Raw genomic sequence first — 14,454 nt, 5'->3', positions numbered from 1 at the left:
GCGCTTCTGGGGCGTGTTTTTGAGTACTTTGCCCAGTCAGTGGCATCTGTTGCCACTTCGGCTGAGAGGGGGTGGAACCTCCTAAACATAAATCACATTAGCAATCTGCCAATCATAGTTGTCAGCTCTCTCTCTCTCTCTCTCTCTCTCTCACAATGCGACAAAGATAAGATACTCGCTCTCAACGTTCCCACTACTTATTTCACACGCCAGAAACGATGCCTTTTGTTACTCAAATGTTCAGCACTTTAAAGAAGATTGTTGTGAAAGTCAAAAAAGTCGATTTCAAGATATTTATGAAAAAAATCACTTTCACTATCTCGGATACGAAGAAGAGACTTTTGGATGTGTTGTCTATGTGTCTAGTTGGGTACACCATTTGGATCAGGACCCATCCCCATCTCATGTGATGCCAGAATCATCCCGACATTGTCTCAGGGTAAACTACATTTCTCTACATGCCAAAGCTCCTGGATTCGTTGACAGGGCTGGACTCGGTTTCCTGGCTAGTCCGGCATCCAACACGTCTGATGTTGTCATCACCAGAAGAATAAATTATTTTCAGAATGAGGCTGTCTAGTTCATTTGGATCTGGACCCATATCTATCTCATGTTTTGCCAGAAAAATCCCGTCATTGTCTCTAAGTAAACTACAATCTGGGCTATTAAAACTCAAACCTAGGGCTTTTCCGTTATTCCCACGCTTGACAAAGCTCCAGGATTGGTTGACAGGGCTGTCTAATTCCATAATTATCTTCTCACATTAGATCACTGATTTTGTACAGAGAAAAAATCATTAGGAGTAAATGATATTTGATTTGTTAGAATTTATTCGTTTCAAACATTGATTAGGAGGCATTAAAGACCAGTGCGGTTTCAGTATTCATTCACAGTATTAATTTTTTTATTTATAATAATTCACAGACAACAAAATTATTTTCAGTGGCCGTAACATTTTTTCTAAAAAATCTGCAGAAAGTTTTTCCTATAAAACAATTTAAGATAGTAATAATTCGATATTTCAATTGTAGTATCGAAATTCCTATCCTTTGTATATGTACAACACTTTATGTGTGATAACCTGTAGGCTATGTCTGTATATATCTGTTTCCATGTTAATCTGTGCCTCGGTGTATATATATATATATATATATATATATATATATATTTTCTATCACTATCTACGTCTGTTTTGCTATCCTTATTTATTTCTCTTCCTGTCCTATCGCTATTAGCGTCTGTTTTTTTCCTAACCTGCCCATCTTTATTTGTCTTCCTGTCCTATCGCTGTCAGTGTCTATCTATTAGAGCTCTGCATCGGACGTTTTCTCTCGAGCGCCAAGTAGGCCTAGTTCATAGCATAATCCGATGGGTAGCGCACATGCATGATGGGTAAAATTGTCGCGAGCGATAAATCCTCGAACGGTATAAGTCGAGAGTTAGACATTCTTCCTTGTTACAGTGATGAACTGTGTAGTAACATCATAGATGCTTATCATTTCAAGTTTAACTAACCTTTCCATAGTACAACTACAAAACTTGCTTTAAAATGCAATATAAATGTTGTAGGTAAATGTCCCCCCCCCCCCACAGGAGTGATTTTGTTTTTGCCACATCCGATAGATGTTATTAGATGTAAATGTAATTATTATAAACGGGCAACACAATCACGATAATGCAAGAACCGTATCAAGTTTTCTAGTAATAATAATAATAATAATAATAATAATAATAATAATAATAATCTCTAATAATTAGTGAATCAATCTTTTCGTCTGTAACAGTTGTGCAGCATGATTATTCGTTTTATTGTATTTTCTGTGACGTTATCTCTGTACTAATATTATTATTAATCTAGGCTACTGCTATATCAATAATATTTTGTAAAACGTTTCTACATTGTCGCAGTAAATAGGCGGAACACTATGTATGGACCTAACATATTATATATGTGGTAAAACAAATATTGAATAATTATTAATTAGCAATAATAAATGTATATCGAAGTTTTTCATACTATTTTATTTATAACTTCATGTTACTGTTTTGGTACGTTCCATTGACTGTTCCATTAAACGTTTGTCATAAACGCAGAAAATAAAGCCTTATTTTTACCGTGTGAGCAAAACATATATGTATCTTATCTGCCGCCTTCCATACAAGATAAGACATGTCGGTGAGAGGACCTTGTACTGTGCTTCTATTTATTACGAGCGTATCACGACCGATCATATTTCACTCGAGGGTGCGACACTCGACCGAGTTCAAGCGAGCGATTTAACTCCAATGCAGCACTCTGCTGTCTATCCTTATTTGTTTATCTTTCTGTCCTATTGCTGTCTACGTCTGTTTTATCTATCTATCCTTGATGATGGATGAGTGGAACAGAGAGAAATTCTCTCCGGCACCGGAATTTGAACCCGGGTTTTCAGCTCTACGTGCTGACGTTCTATCCACTAAGCCACACCGGATTCCCATTCCAACGTTAGATGGAATCCTCTCAGTTTAAGTCCCACCTCTTGGGTTCCTTCCTCTAGTGGCTTACCCTCATGAACTGTGTCATAGATGTATGACGGTGGCACAATGTCCACACATGTGCAGAGGTGCACTCGTTATGAGTGACTAAGTGGCCGGGATCCGACGGAATAAGCGCCGTCTTAAATCACAAAGTGATTATTTTTCGCATATCATATATTATTATGATGTACCGAAGTACATATACTATTTCAGTGCAGAAATTCTGCGTCATAATATGATGATGGATGAGTGGAACAGAGAAAAAAAATGTACTTCAGAACTTAAACTGAGTGGATTCGATCCGACATCGGGATGAGAATCCGGTGTGGCTTAGTGGATAGAGCGTCAGCACGTAGAGCTGAAAACCCGGATTCAAATCCCGGTGCCGGAGAGAATTTTTCTCTGCTTCACTCATCCATCATCATATGATGCAGAATTTCTGCACTGAAATATCATATGTACTTCGGTACATCGTAATAATCTATCTATCCTTATTTGTTTGTCTTTTTGTCCTATTGCTATCAGTGTCTGTTTTTTCCAACCTGCCTATTCTTATTTGACTATCCTATCGCTATCATTGCCTCTTTTCTAATCTACCTATTCTTATTTGTCTTCCTGTCCTATCGCAATCAGCGTCTGTTTTTTCTCTATTCTTCTTTGCCTTCCTTTCCTATCATTAACAGCGTCTATTTTTCTAACCTGTCTATCCTTATTTGTCTTCCTGTCCTATCGCAATCAACGTCTATTTTTCCTAACCTGTCTATCCTTATTTGTTCTTCTGTCCTATCGCGTCCATCTATTCTTATTTGTTTGTCTATCTATCCTATCGCTATTAGCGCCTGTTTTTTATATTCTGTTTATTATTATTATTATTATTATTTATTTGCCTGTGTGTTCTATCTCTATTCCTTGTAACTTTCTTTATTTGTCTATCTGCCTTATCATTATCTGTGTCTGTCTTTCCTATCTTGTCTATCCTTTTTCTATTTGTCTTTCCTAACCTCTTTGTTTGTCTGTCTCTTCCACCGCTATCTACTTCTGCCTTTTGTTATTTGTCTGTCTTTTCTTGTCTGTGTATTCTTTATTTGTCTGTCTGTCCTGTCGCTGTTGTGTGTGTTTTATCTATGTCTATTTGTCTGTCCGTTGTCCTATTTACTTTTTTTTGTCTATTTACCTATGTATCTGCCTTTTTATCTCTCTATCCATTGGACAGGCACATACAGGTATTAAAAAATCTTATCTATTTTTCCGCCGATGTATGAAAACAGACTCTCCCATTATTATGATAATTTGTCTGCGTCCAGCAGACCTACAGCGGAAGCTAGTGGGTCACGTTATTCACAACGGGGTTAATGTGTGCTCGGGGATGGAATAAGCATGTCCGCACGAGAGGTCTGTGTTGATAGTTAATTACCCCCTCGGTTCGGAATCCTCCGAGGTAATTGATACCAGATCTGGAGTATCAGTCTATGATTACTCTTCCATTGCATTGATGTCACTCTAACTCTGCCATACAGTTGCCACCACGACCGGATCTTGTTGCACGATGCGTGTAGTATATTAATTCTTCACAGTTTTTAATTTTTCATAGACTATTCGAGATTTGTATTAAAAAAATCATGTTTCGTCATTGGAATAAACGGATTTGTAAACATGCAATGCATTTATTTCTGTAGTAAATAAAAACATAGAGATATGTTATAATCGAAGAAGGTGAATGCAGAGAGATGTTCGAAATAACTGCTAAATTGTTCGAAACAGAATAAAAAGACCATGAAACCGAAAATTGCGCGCTCCAGACGATATTCCCACAGAAATTATAAAGTTAGGAGGTGAAGCCATGATACCGTACTTAATGCGAATTTTTAATATATCAATAAATAATTGTAACGAAGAGTCCATGTGTTTACTTTGTGACATACTATGTGGAAGATACCATGTGATGGAGTGTAAAAACCGATTAGTTTCACTGACCAAGTTCTGCAGCAGCGAAAGCTAAAATAATATATTATCCTGCACATTGTGCGCACTTCCGTTATTATTTAATAAATAATTGTAGTATACTAGGCGACAGGAAATCAGCTATCATAATCCCCATATTTAAAGCAGGAGAGAAAAGCGATGAGAACAAATACAGACTTGTCAGTCTCACATAGGTTGTATGCATAATAAAGGAACATTTAATAATACAATATATTCGCAACATTTTAGAAAATAACGAGTGGCTGAACAAAAATCAACACACTTCAGACTATGATACTCTTGCGAAAGTCAAATCATGTCCTTAATACAAGATTTATCCGATGAAGTTGATGGGGGGGGGGGGGGAAGAATAGATGGAGTTGTGATTGATTTCGCTAAAGCTTTCGACGTAGTGTCTCACGAAAACGTTTTAGAGAAATTAAGCAGGCTTCCAGTATATAATCGAGTGTAAGATGGGTATATAAATCCTTAGGAAACAGGACCCAGTCCACACCTGTGAAGTAGCGGTCAGCGCGTCTGGCCGCGAAACCAGGTGGCCCGGGTTCGAATCCCGGTCGGGGCAAGCTACCTGGTTGAGGTTTTTCCGGGGTTTTCCCTCAACCCAATAAGAGCAAATGCTGGGTAACTTTCGGTGCTGGACCTCGGACTCATTTCACCAGCATTATCACCTTCATTTCATTCAGACGCTAAATAACCAGACCAGGAAAAGAAATTTCGAAACTAGGAAATGTAACTTCAGGAGTTCCCCAAGGGCCGGTTCTTGCACCTCTATTCTTTCTTTTGTGTGTGTGTGTGTGTGTGTGTGTGTGCGTGTGTGTGTGCGTGTGCGTGTGCGTGTGCGTGTGCGTGTGCGTGTGCGTGTGCGTGTGCGTGTGCGTGTGCGTGTGCGTGTGCGTGTGCGTGTGCGTGTGCGTGTGCGTGTGCGTGTGCGTGTGCGTGTGCGTGTGCGTGTGCGTGTGCGTGTGCGTGTGCGTGTGCGTGTGCGTGTGCGTGTGCGCGTGCGCGTGCGCGTGCGTGTGTGTGCGCGCGCGCATAGACAAATTAGTGACAAATACACACATAGACAAATTAGTGACAAATCCGATATCGCCGCCTTGCAAAATGATCCTAACGCTATTAAAACCTGGACGACAGAAAATAAAATAAAATTCAATGTGAGTAAAATTAAGTCAATATCCTTCTGTAGAACGCATAAAGAAATTTGTCTCTATCATCTGGATGGTATACCGGTGCCACAAATGATTACTTGTAACTATCTAGGTATAGGTACATTTAAGTAACAAATTGGGTTGGGAGAGACAAGTCCTAATATTACACGGAAAGCCTACAATCATACTTAATCCTATCATTATACTTAATTGTACAATTATTGAATACAGTAAATTAGGAAAAACCTTGGACTCTTTATAGAAAATGATCTTAACTGGAACATTCAAGTTACCCATATATCCAAGGAAGTATTGTCTTTACTCCATCCTTTGAAGCACGTAAAACACTTTTTACCACTTAAATTTAAAAATATTCGGAACCTAAAAATGTGTTGTCAGTTCCATAGTTGCTTCGTACAGATTTTTGTTTTTCGATTTTTAACTACAGAATTACATTTTTTTACGCATTTATCACGATTCTTACAAATCACACCACTCTTGTAAATTCTTCAAGACTGTACATTAGGATGCATAATTAAACTGTAAAGAATCAAGTTCCTAAAGTCGTGTGATTTGTAACAATTTTTGTGATAAGTGTGTAAGAATGATGTAATTTTGAGTTAAACATTGAAAACTGATTCTGTACAAAGCAACTGATAACACATTTTTAGTTTCAGAACACTAGCCTATTAAAGAAGTGGTACTTTTAATAGTACATTCTGTATTTGTAATATTCTTTTACCCTGAAAACTAATGAAAAAAAGGTATTTTAAAAACAACTTAAAATTAGTGTAACTTTGAAAATATTGGGATTAGGACAAATGTTTATATGCCATTTTTGCTCAGAATGTTTTCGGAAATAAGCTCCGTAAGTGACGGTAAATCCCCGTGAATCACCCTGTATATCATTTGTCTCTTTTAAGGTTGAATACCTCATACTGTAGTCCAGTTTATATCCTAAACACTGTTTTATCGTTAAATTTTAGTATTTCATTGATCATGAACATTTCAGGGTATTATACTTACTGGCTTTTAAGGAACCCGGAGGTTCATTGCCGCCCTCACATAAGCCTGCCATTGGTCCCTATCCTGTGCAAGATTAATCCATTCTCTATCATATAACACCTCCCTCAAATCCATTTTAATATTATCTTCCCATCTACGTCTCGGCCTCCCTAAAGGTCTTTTTCCCTCCGGCCTCCCAACTAACACTCTATATGCATTTATGGATTCGCCCATACGTGCTACATCCCCTGCCCATCTCAAACGTCTGGATTTAATGTTCCTAATTATGTTTCAGGGTATTATACATTTTTATATTTATTTTGTGTGCAGTTGGTATGTCATATCCTAAATCATATATACCCAGATAAGTCGGCCTTATAGGCTTTGAGGTTAACAACTTTTGTCAGGTTTACTACGCTGCCATCTAATTGTTACATAAGGAGTCACGTCATAATTCCCATTTCAATTGCATTAGCGACAGTACTGCCATCTCTTGTTCGTTTACGGTGGACGGGTGGCGATCCTGGCGGTTGTTCTCTTCAAAGTGCTGCCGATTTTAACATAGCGATGAGTTATCTGTTACATATATGATCTAGGGTCATATCTAAAATTTGTAATATGTCCTGTTGTGTTCTCCCACTTGAATGAGCAAATATTTTCGCATCGTCTATAATACATAGAAATATACGAACTCCTTAAGGGAAATCTACCAAAAATTCGTTTTTCTTTTTTTGTTATTAATTAGTTTGTATTGACACAATATTGAAACTTTCGCTTTTTCAATTTTTGAATGACAGTTGACGTACAAAGCTTATGTTACAATATCTGTGAAGCATTGCTTGAAATATCTGTGGAACCAGGTCGGCCAGTAAGGATTTTTTTATTGAATAAAAGGTGAAAGGAGTAGAGAAAGCATTCACAGAAAAAGACGAATATATTTTCTACTTCTCCTCACTCTCTGACCCTATTTTTAGGAAAAAAAAAAAAAAAGATATGGTTTTGAACGTTCCAGAATCCACGATGTTTGCTATTCTCTGGAGTGTAAATTTCTTGCCTCCTCTCTCCTTCCCACGCATATACGTATAGATATATATAAAAATCCTTTTGAATTACGGAATAATAAAGAGCTCCTGAAATATATCCCAGAACCCGTTATATTGTGGACTGGTGGAAACAATGTGGGGGAAACTGGGAGAGGAATTTACCCCCATCGCTTATACCTACACCCTCGACCTATAGACATTCTTGGTTTCTAGAGAGAGGGCACCATTCCTACAAACTGCAGGTCACATACCAGAATGTCCTCGACACTACTGAAATATTGCATATGTCTGCAGTACACGTAGGGAATAGCTCAATACACGGGGATGCCTACCCACACAGTCCCTCATCACCTTCGGAGTGTCTATGAATAAGAATTCAATATGGGCAGGGAGCTCGTTTTGAAAGAGCGTTCTGTAATAAAGAATTACGACAGTATTTTTCTCTGCATATAGACACTCTGACATAACATAACCATTTCACTGTAAATCCACATTTAATATCCTCCGCAATATAAGGCCCAAGTCGTAAATTGACAACATCAAAGGAACAGGATTGTTTAGTAGTCACTATTCAACAAAAAGAATATTAATATAGCTAGATTATACAGGTATTTGTTCATATATTAAATTTTGAAACCAATGAAAATATGTAAAAATAAGTTTTATATCAAACAATTCTAAAGGCTTTTCTTTGTCGCTTATGCCATGTTTCTCTTTTCTGTAAATTCTTCATAAGCTTAGCTGCTACTCTTCATTTCACTCATCATGTCTTTGATGCATTTTCTTCTTCGTCTTCCTCTTCTTTCCTTTCAAAGTATTTCCCCTCCAATACGCAAACTAAGATAATAAGTCTAATTGTATGACCATCTAATTTTATGTTTCGTTCCTCTAATTTCTTGACTAATATTTTGCTTTCATTTACATTTTAAAATTCAGTACCTGACAATATTCATCTTTCGAACGGAATTTTAACATTTTTAAACTCTTTCGAACATGTTTTTAATATTCAACCTCGTACATATTTACGTGAACTGGTTAAAATTTATATCAACTGAAACTAGAAGCTCGACTTACGCTCTCTGAAACAATCAAAAGGAATGCTTTATACAGGGTTGTTTCCGATCTCTGATAACAAATTTGAATGACGTCATGTGCGTCAGGAGTCACACGACAGCTGAACTGTGGCGCGAGGTGACAGACCAGTAGTGAGTCATCTCATAGTCAGAGTGCATGACTACTCATAGCAGAAATTCCCAAGAAAATCGAGCCTTTTTAGGAGGGGTACATTACGACCCTTTCCAGTGCTAAGTACATGTACGGTTAAATGACAATAAAAGAAACCTCCAACAAACGAGGTTTCGTTATTTCGAAGAAAAGTATCTTCTGTGTACTTAATAAGATTGGTAAAGCTCTAATGGAATTAATTTGTATCATCTCGTGGGGTTCGGCGACTTGTGAGGGGGGGGGGTAGATTTGCTTGCTTTTTCCACTCTGGAATTAATCCCATTCGAGCTTTGCCAGTTTTATTCGGTACACACAAGACGCCTTTCTTGGAAATAACGAAACCACGTTTTTTGCAGATTCCTTATGATTTTCACTTAACTGTACCTGGCGTCGGAAAGAGTTGTTATGTACCCATCCCAAAAAGGCTCGATTTTCTTGGGCATTGCTACTGTGATACACCGTGCACTCTGATTATGAAATCACTCACTACTGGTCTGTCACCTCTCGCCGCAGTTCAGCTGTCGGTGTGATTCCTGACGTACATGACGTCATTCAAATTCGTTATCAGAGATCGGAAACAACCCTGTAATCCCATGAATATTAGACTTTTTGTAAAAATTTAACACTTAAGAAGATATATGTAATTAATTTATATTAAATTTAATATACGTATATAGTAATTGTTTCTTACAACATTTTTTTTCTATTTATGAATCTCGGTATTTAAATTTCAATGTCATGTCATTTATTTATAAATAAAGCTGGAAAAAGTATCTCCATTTTTATTCTAAAAATCTTTTATTTTAAAAATCTAAACCAGTCGTCGTCAGCACTCGCTGAAATGTGCAAAGGGTAAGCATAGCCATCCCGTGTGAATCGTCGTGCAGCAGAAAGAGGTAGAGAGCATACCCGCTAGCAGCTACGAGTGCACCATGATGCACTGTGTTTTCCGCGGGTAAGAGACGCTAGCCCCAGGGTGCTCTGTGCTGACGACCCCTGATCTAAACCCTTCATTTATGCTGATCCAAAGGTCAACCCACACGTAAGAAATGCTTTTACAACAGGACGGCAATTTATCAAAGTAATGAGTTTTCGTGATGTTCTATACCTGTATACCGCTGGATATTAAATAATACGCAATAAAAAATTAGCAAGAATTTAGCTTGTACTAATTACTAGAAGCCAGGAGATATACAGAGAAATCCATTTCTGTGATCTTTTTATATTACGAAAAAAACACAATAAAAATAGTTGGAATGTATTTTGAATTCAACGACATTATGCGTCTTTCATTTCAAATAAAGACCTATTCATTTTTTAGTAAATAATTTATGTATTAAATTGCATGCGTTTCATTTATGGTTAAATTGCTTAGCTAGAGCATTCGAAAAGTAATGGTAACATAGTTACTGTTTCCCACTAAATTTATTTAGGTTAGTTTTGACATTACATGCTTCAAATATAGTGTCCTGTCATGTCAACAATACGTTGCCTCCATTTGCAGCACCATTTCTAGATCTCTCTCTCTCTCTTTCTCTCTCTCTCTCACTGATCAATCTAAAACTCTTCGAATGCCAACTCTAGATTGAAAGCGAATGCCTTACTTCCAATCAACTGGCAATAATTCAGTATGGTAGGACTTCTCTCCCATAGACTTCTTGTAAGTCCTAAAGAACTGAGTTGCATGTTTTTGTCTTGCAACTTGGATTTGTTATTAAGCACATTTGTTCGTACCTTTAGAGCTGTATTGAAACAGCCACTGTGTTTACAAAATATAGCTACTTCAAGATTTTCAGTATTGCAAATTTATGAATCAGTTTCTGCAATATTACGCAGTAGGCGTACGAGATTTCAATTGTCACCGCTAGGAGCACTGATTTACAGCATTGTTGCCATTACTTGTCGAATGCCCTATCATTATGAAAAAAAATCGACCGATAATTTAAAAAAAATACATTACTGAGATGGACAGACAGACAGACAGACAGACAGACAGACAGACTACTTTTCAATACAGGATGCCCGAAACATGTATTTCTGCGGAAATGTTGAATAAAAGATAATACTACGCGCCTAATTATCAAAAAAAATATGTAGAAATATTGCTGTTGTAAAATTGACAATTAATATGTAATGTATTTATTATTATTATTATTATTATTATTATTATTATTATTACTTACTTACTCACTTACTGGCTTTCAAGGAACCCGGATGTTCATTGCCGCCCTCACATAAGCCCGCCATTGGTCCCTATCCTGAGCAAGATTAATTCAGTCTGTACCATCATATCCTACCTCCCTCAAATCCATTTTAATATTATCTTCCCATCTACGTGTCGGCCTCCCCAAAGGTCTTTTTCCCTCCGGCCTCCCAACTAACACTCTATATGCATTTCTGGATTCGCCCATACGTGCTACATGCCCTGCCCATCTCAAACGTCTAGATTTTATGTTCCTAATTATGTCAGGTGAAGTATACAGTGCGTGCAGCTCTGCGTTGTGTAACTTTCTTCATTCTCCTGTAACTTCATCCCTCTCAGCCCCAAATATATTTTCCTAAGAACCTTATTCTCAAACACACTTAATCTCCGTTCCTCTCTCAAAGTAAGAGTCCAAGTTTCACAACCATACAGATCAACCAGTAATATAACTGTTTTATAAATTCTAACTTTCAGATTTTTTGACAGAAGACTAGATGACAAAAGCTTCTCAATCGAATAATAACAGGCATTTGCCATATTTATTCTGCGTTTAATTTCCTCCCGAGTGTCATTTATATTTGTTATTGTTGCTCCAAGATATTTGAATTATTCCACTTCTTCGAAGGATAAATCTCCAATATTTATAGTTCCACTTCGTACAGTACTCTGGTCACTAGACATAATCATATACTTAGTCTTTTCGGGATTTACTTCCAACCCTATCGTTTTAATATTATTATTATTATTATTATTATTATTATTATTATTATTATTATTATTATTATTATCATCATCATCATTGCTATCTCTGTTTTTCTTTCTTTTTTCCTTGTATTAGCTGGATGAGAGCTCTATAGTGTTCTTTTGACCCTGTTGACCCTCTATATGCCTTTAAGTTAATTTGTATTATTTTCATCACTGTTTGTATTTCTTTTTTGTATTTATATGAGCTATGTGGTAGGATGGAAGAGAAGACCTTATGGCCTTAATCCTATCTGATTAAATAAATAAATAAACAAATAAATAAATAAAATATAAGTTTATGGCATGTCGTTATTCCATCTGTGTACAGACCCAGAAACAAAATTTGGGTCACCTGAATTTTTTTCTGGATCTGTGTAACGATTTTTCTTAAATAAATACATGCATTTTATCCTTATTCAATATTTACTTTTCAGTTCATCCTAAAATGATGGGCATGAAATATGGAATAAGTTACATTTATTTAATGAAATTTAAGGAGGAGGGATTATTATGTGTCTGTACACAGTACAAATCTGTAATTATTTTTATCATTGTGTTCAATAAAAGTGCTCAGTGAAAAGTACAGCAGAGTCTGTATAGGTCAGTTTCTGTCAGATGCGTTTCCAATTCACTGCGGGCTAAAACAAGCAGATGCACTATCACCTTTACTTTTTAACTTTGCTCTAGAGTATGCTATAAGGAAAGTGCAGGATAACAGAGAGGGTTTGGAATTGAACGGGTTACATCAGCTGCTTGTCTATGCGGATGATGTGAATATGTTATGAGAAAATCCACAAACGATTAGGGAAACTACGAGAATTTCACTTGAATCAAGCAAAGAGATATTTTTCTAACAGCAGTGTGTGCTTGAACGTATGGGAAAAGTTCCGCAATTAGAATTAAATTTTTAATGAATGCCATGTGCTGCAAGGGAGGGAAAAATGTTCAGCAAAAATGTAACATAAAAACATTCCACACGGTTTTTAATTCCAGATCTCTGTCCATCGTTACGAATTTTTGGAATACTTTTAATGTTATGCTGACACTGTATCAAATGGCATTTGGGGTCTATTCACACTAGAGATAATTATTTTAAAATTAGTTATTGAAGCGGTGTCACAGTTATTACACTTCCATGTATTTATTAATAGAGGACTAATTGCTTACATACAAAATCGTAACAATCACTGATTAGAAGGTAGTAAGTATTGACTTGTTGGGAAGTTATGGCCTTTTTATCAAAGTGATAAACGCGAGTCTTTTAATGTTCAAGCTGCTTTCTTTTACTAATAAAGTATTTTAGAAATGTTTACTTTTTAACTTTGCTCCATAGTATGTTATTAGGAAAGTTCAGGATAACAGAGAGGGTTTTAAATTGAACGGGTTACATTAGCTGCTTGTCTATGCGGGTGACGTGAATATGTTAGGAGGAAATCCATAAAATATTGGGGAAAACATGTGAATTTTACTTGAAGCAAGTAAAGAGATCCGTTTGGAAGTAAATCCCGAAAGACAAAGTAGGCCTATATGATTATGTCTCGTGACATTGTACGAAATGGATATATAAAAATTGGAAATTTATCCTTCAAATATCTTGGAGCAACAGTAACAAATATAAATGACGCTCGTGAGGAAATTAAACACAGAATAAATATGGGAAATGCCTGTTATTATTCGGTTGAGAACCTTTTGTCATCTAGTCTGCTGACAAAAATCCTGAAAGTTAGAATCTATAAAACAGTTATATTACCGGTTGTTCTGTATGGTTGTAAAACTTGGACTCTCACTTTGAGAGAGAAACAGAGATTAAGTGTGATTGAGTGTAAGGTTCTTAGAAAAATATTTGGGCCTAAGAAGTTACAGGAGAATGAGAAAGTTACACAACGCAGAACTGCACGCATTGTATTCTTCACCTGACATACGTAAGAACATTAAATCCAGACATTTGAGATGGACAGGGCATGTAGCACGTATGGGCGAATTCAGAAATGCATATAGAGTTTTAGTTTGGAGGACGGAAGGAAAAAGCCTTTGGGGAGGCCGAGACGTAGATGGGAGGATCATATTAAAATGTAATCTTGTATTTATGATGAAATTTGTGTCTGTAACAGTATTATTGTTCAGCACATTCAGCGTTTTTAATATGCATCTTGTCCACACATATGGAGTAACGGTCAGCGCGTCTGGCCGCGAAACCAGATGGCCCGAGTTCGAATCCCGGTTGGGGCAGGTTACCTGGTTGAGGTGTTTTTCGGGGGTTTCCCTCAACCTAATATGAATAAGTGCTGGGTAACTTTCGGTGCACCCCGGTCTCATTTCACCGGCATTATCACCTTCATTTCGTTCAGACGCTAAATAATCTGAGATGTTGATACAGTGTCGTAAAATACTTACTTACTTACTGGCTTTTAAGGAACCCGGAGGTTCATTTCCATTTCGTGCAATATTCTGATCACGAGACTTAATCATGTACTTAGTCTTTTCGGAATTTACTTGCAACCCTATCGCTTTACTTGCTTCAAGTAGAATTTCCGCGTTTTCCCTAATCGTTTGTGGATTTTCTCCTAACATATTCACGTCATCCGCA

This window comes from Periplaneta americana, chromosome 3 (genome assembly GCF_040183065.1).
Source record: "Periplaneta americana isolate PAMFEO1 chromosome 3, P.americana_PAMFEO1_priV1, whole genome shotgun sequence".
Taxonomy (NCBI): Eukaryota; Metazoa; Arthropoda; class Insecta; order Blattodea; family Blattidae; genus Periplaneta; species Periplaneta americana.
The sequence above is the reverse complement of the archived record's forward strand: the minus strand, read 5'-3'. Positions refer to the sequence as shown.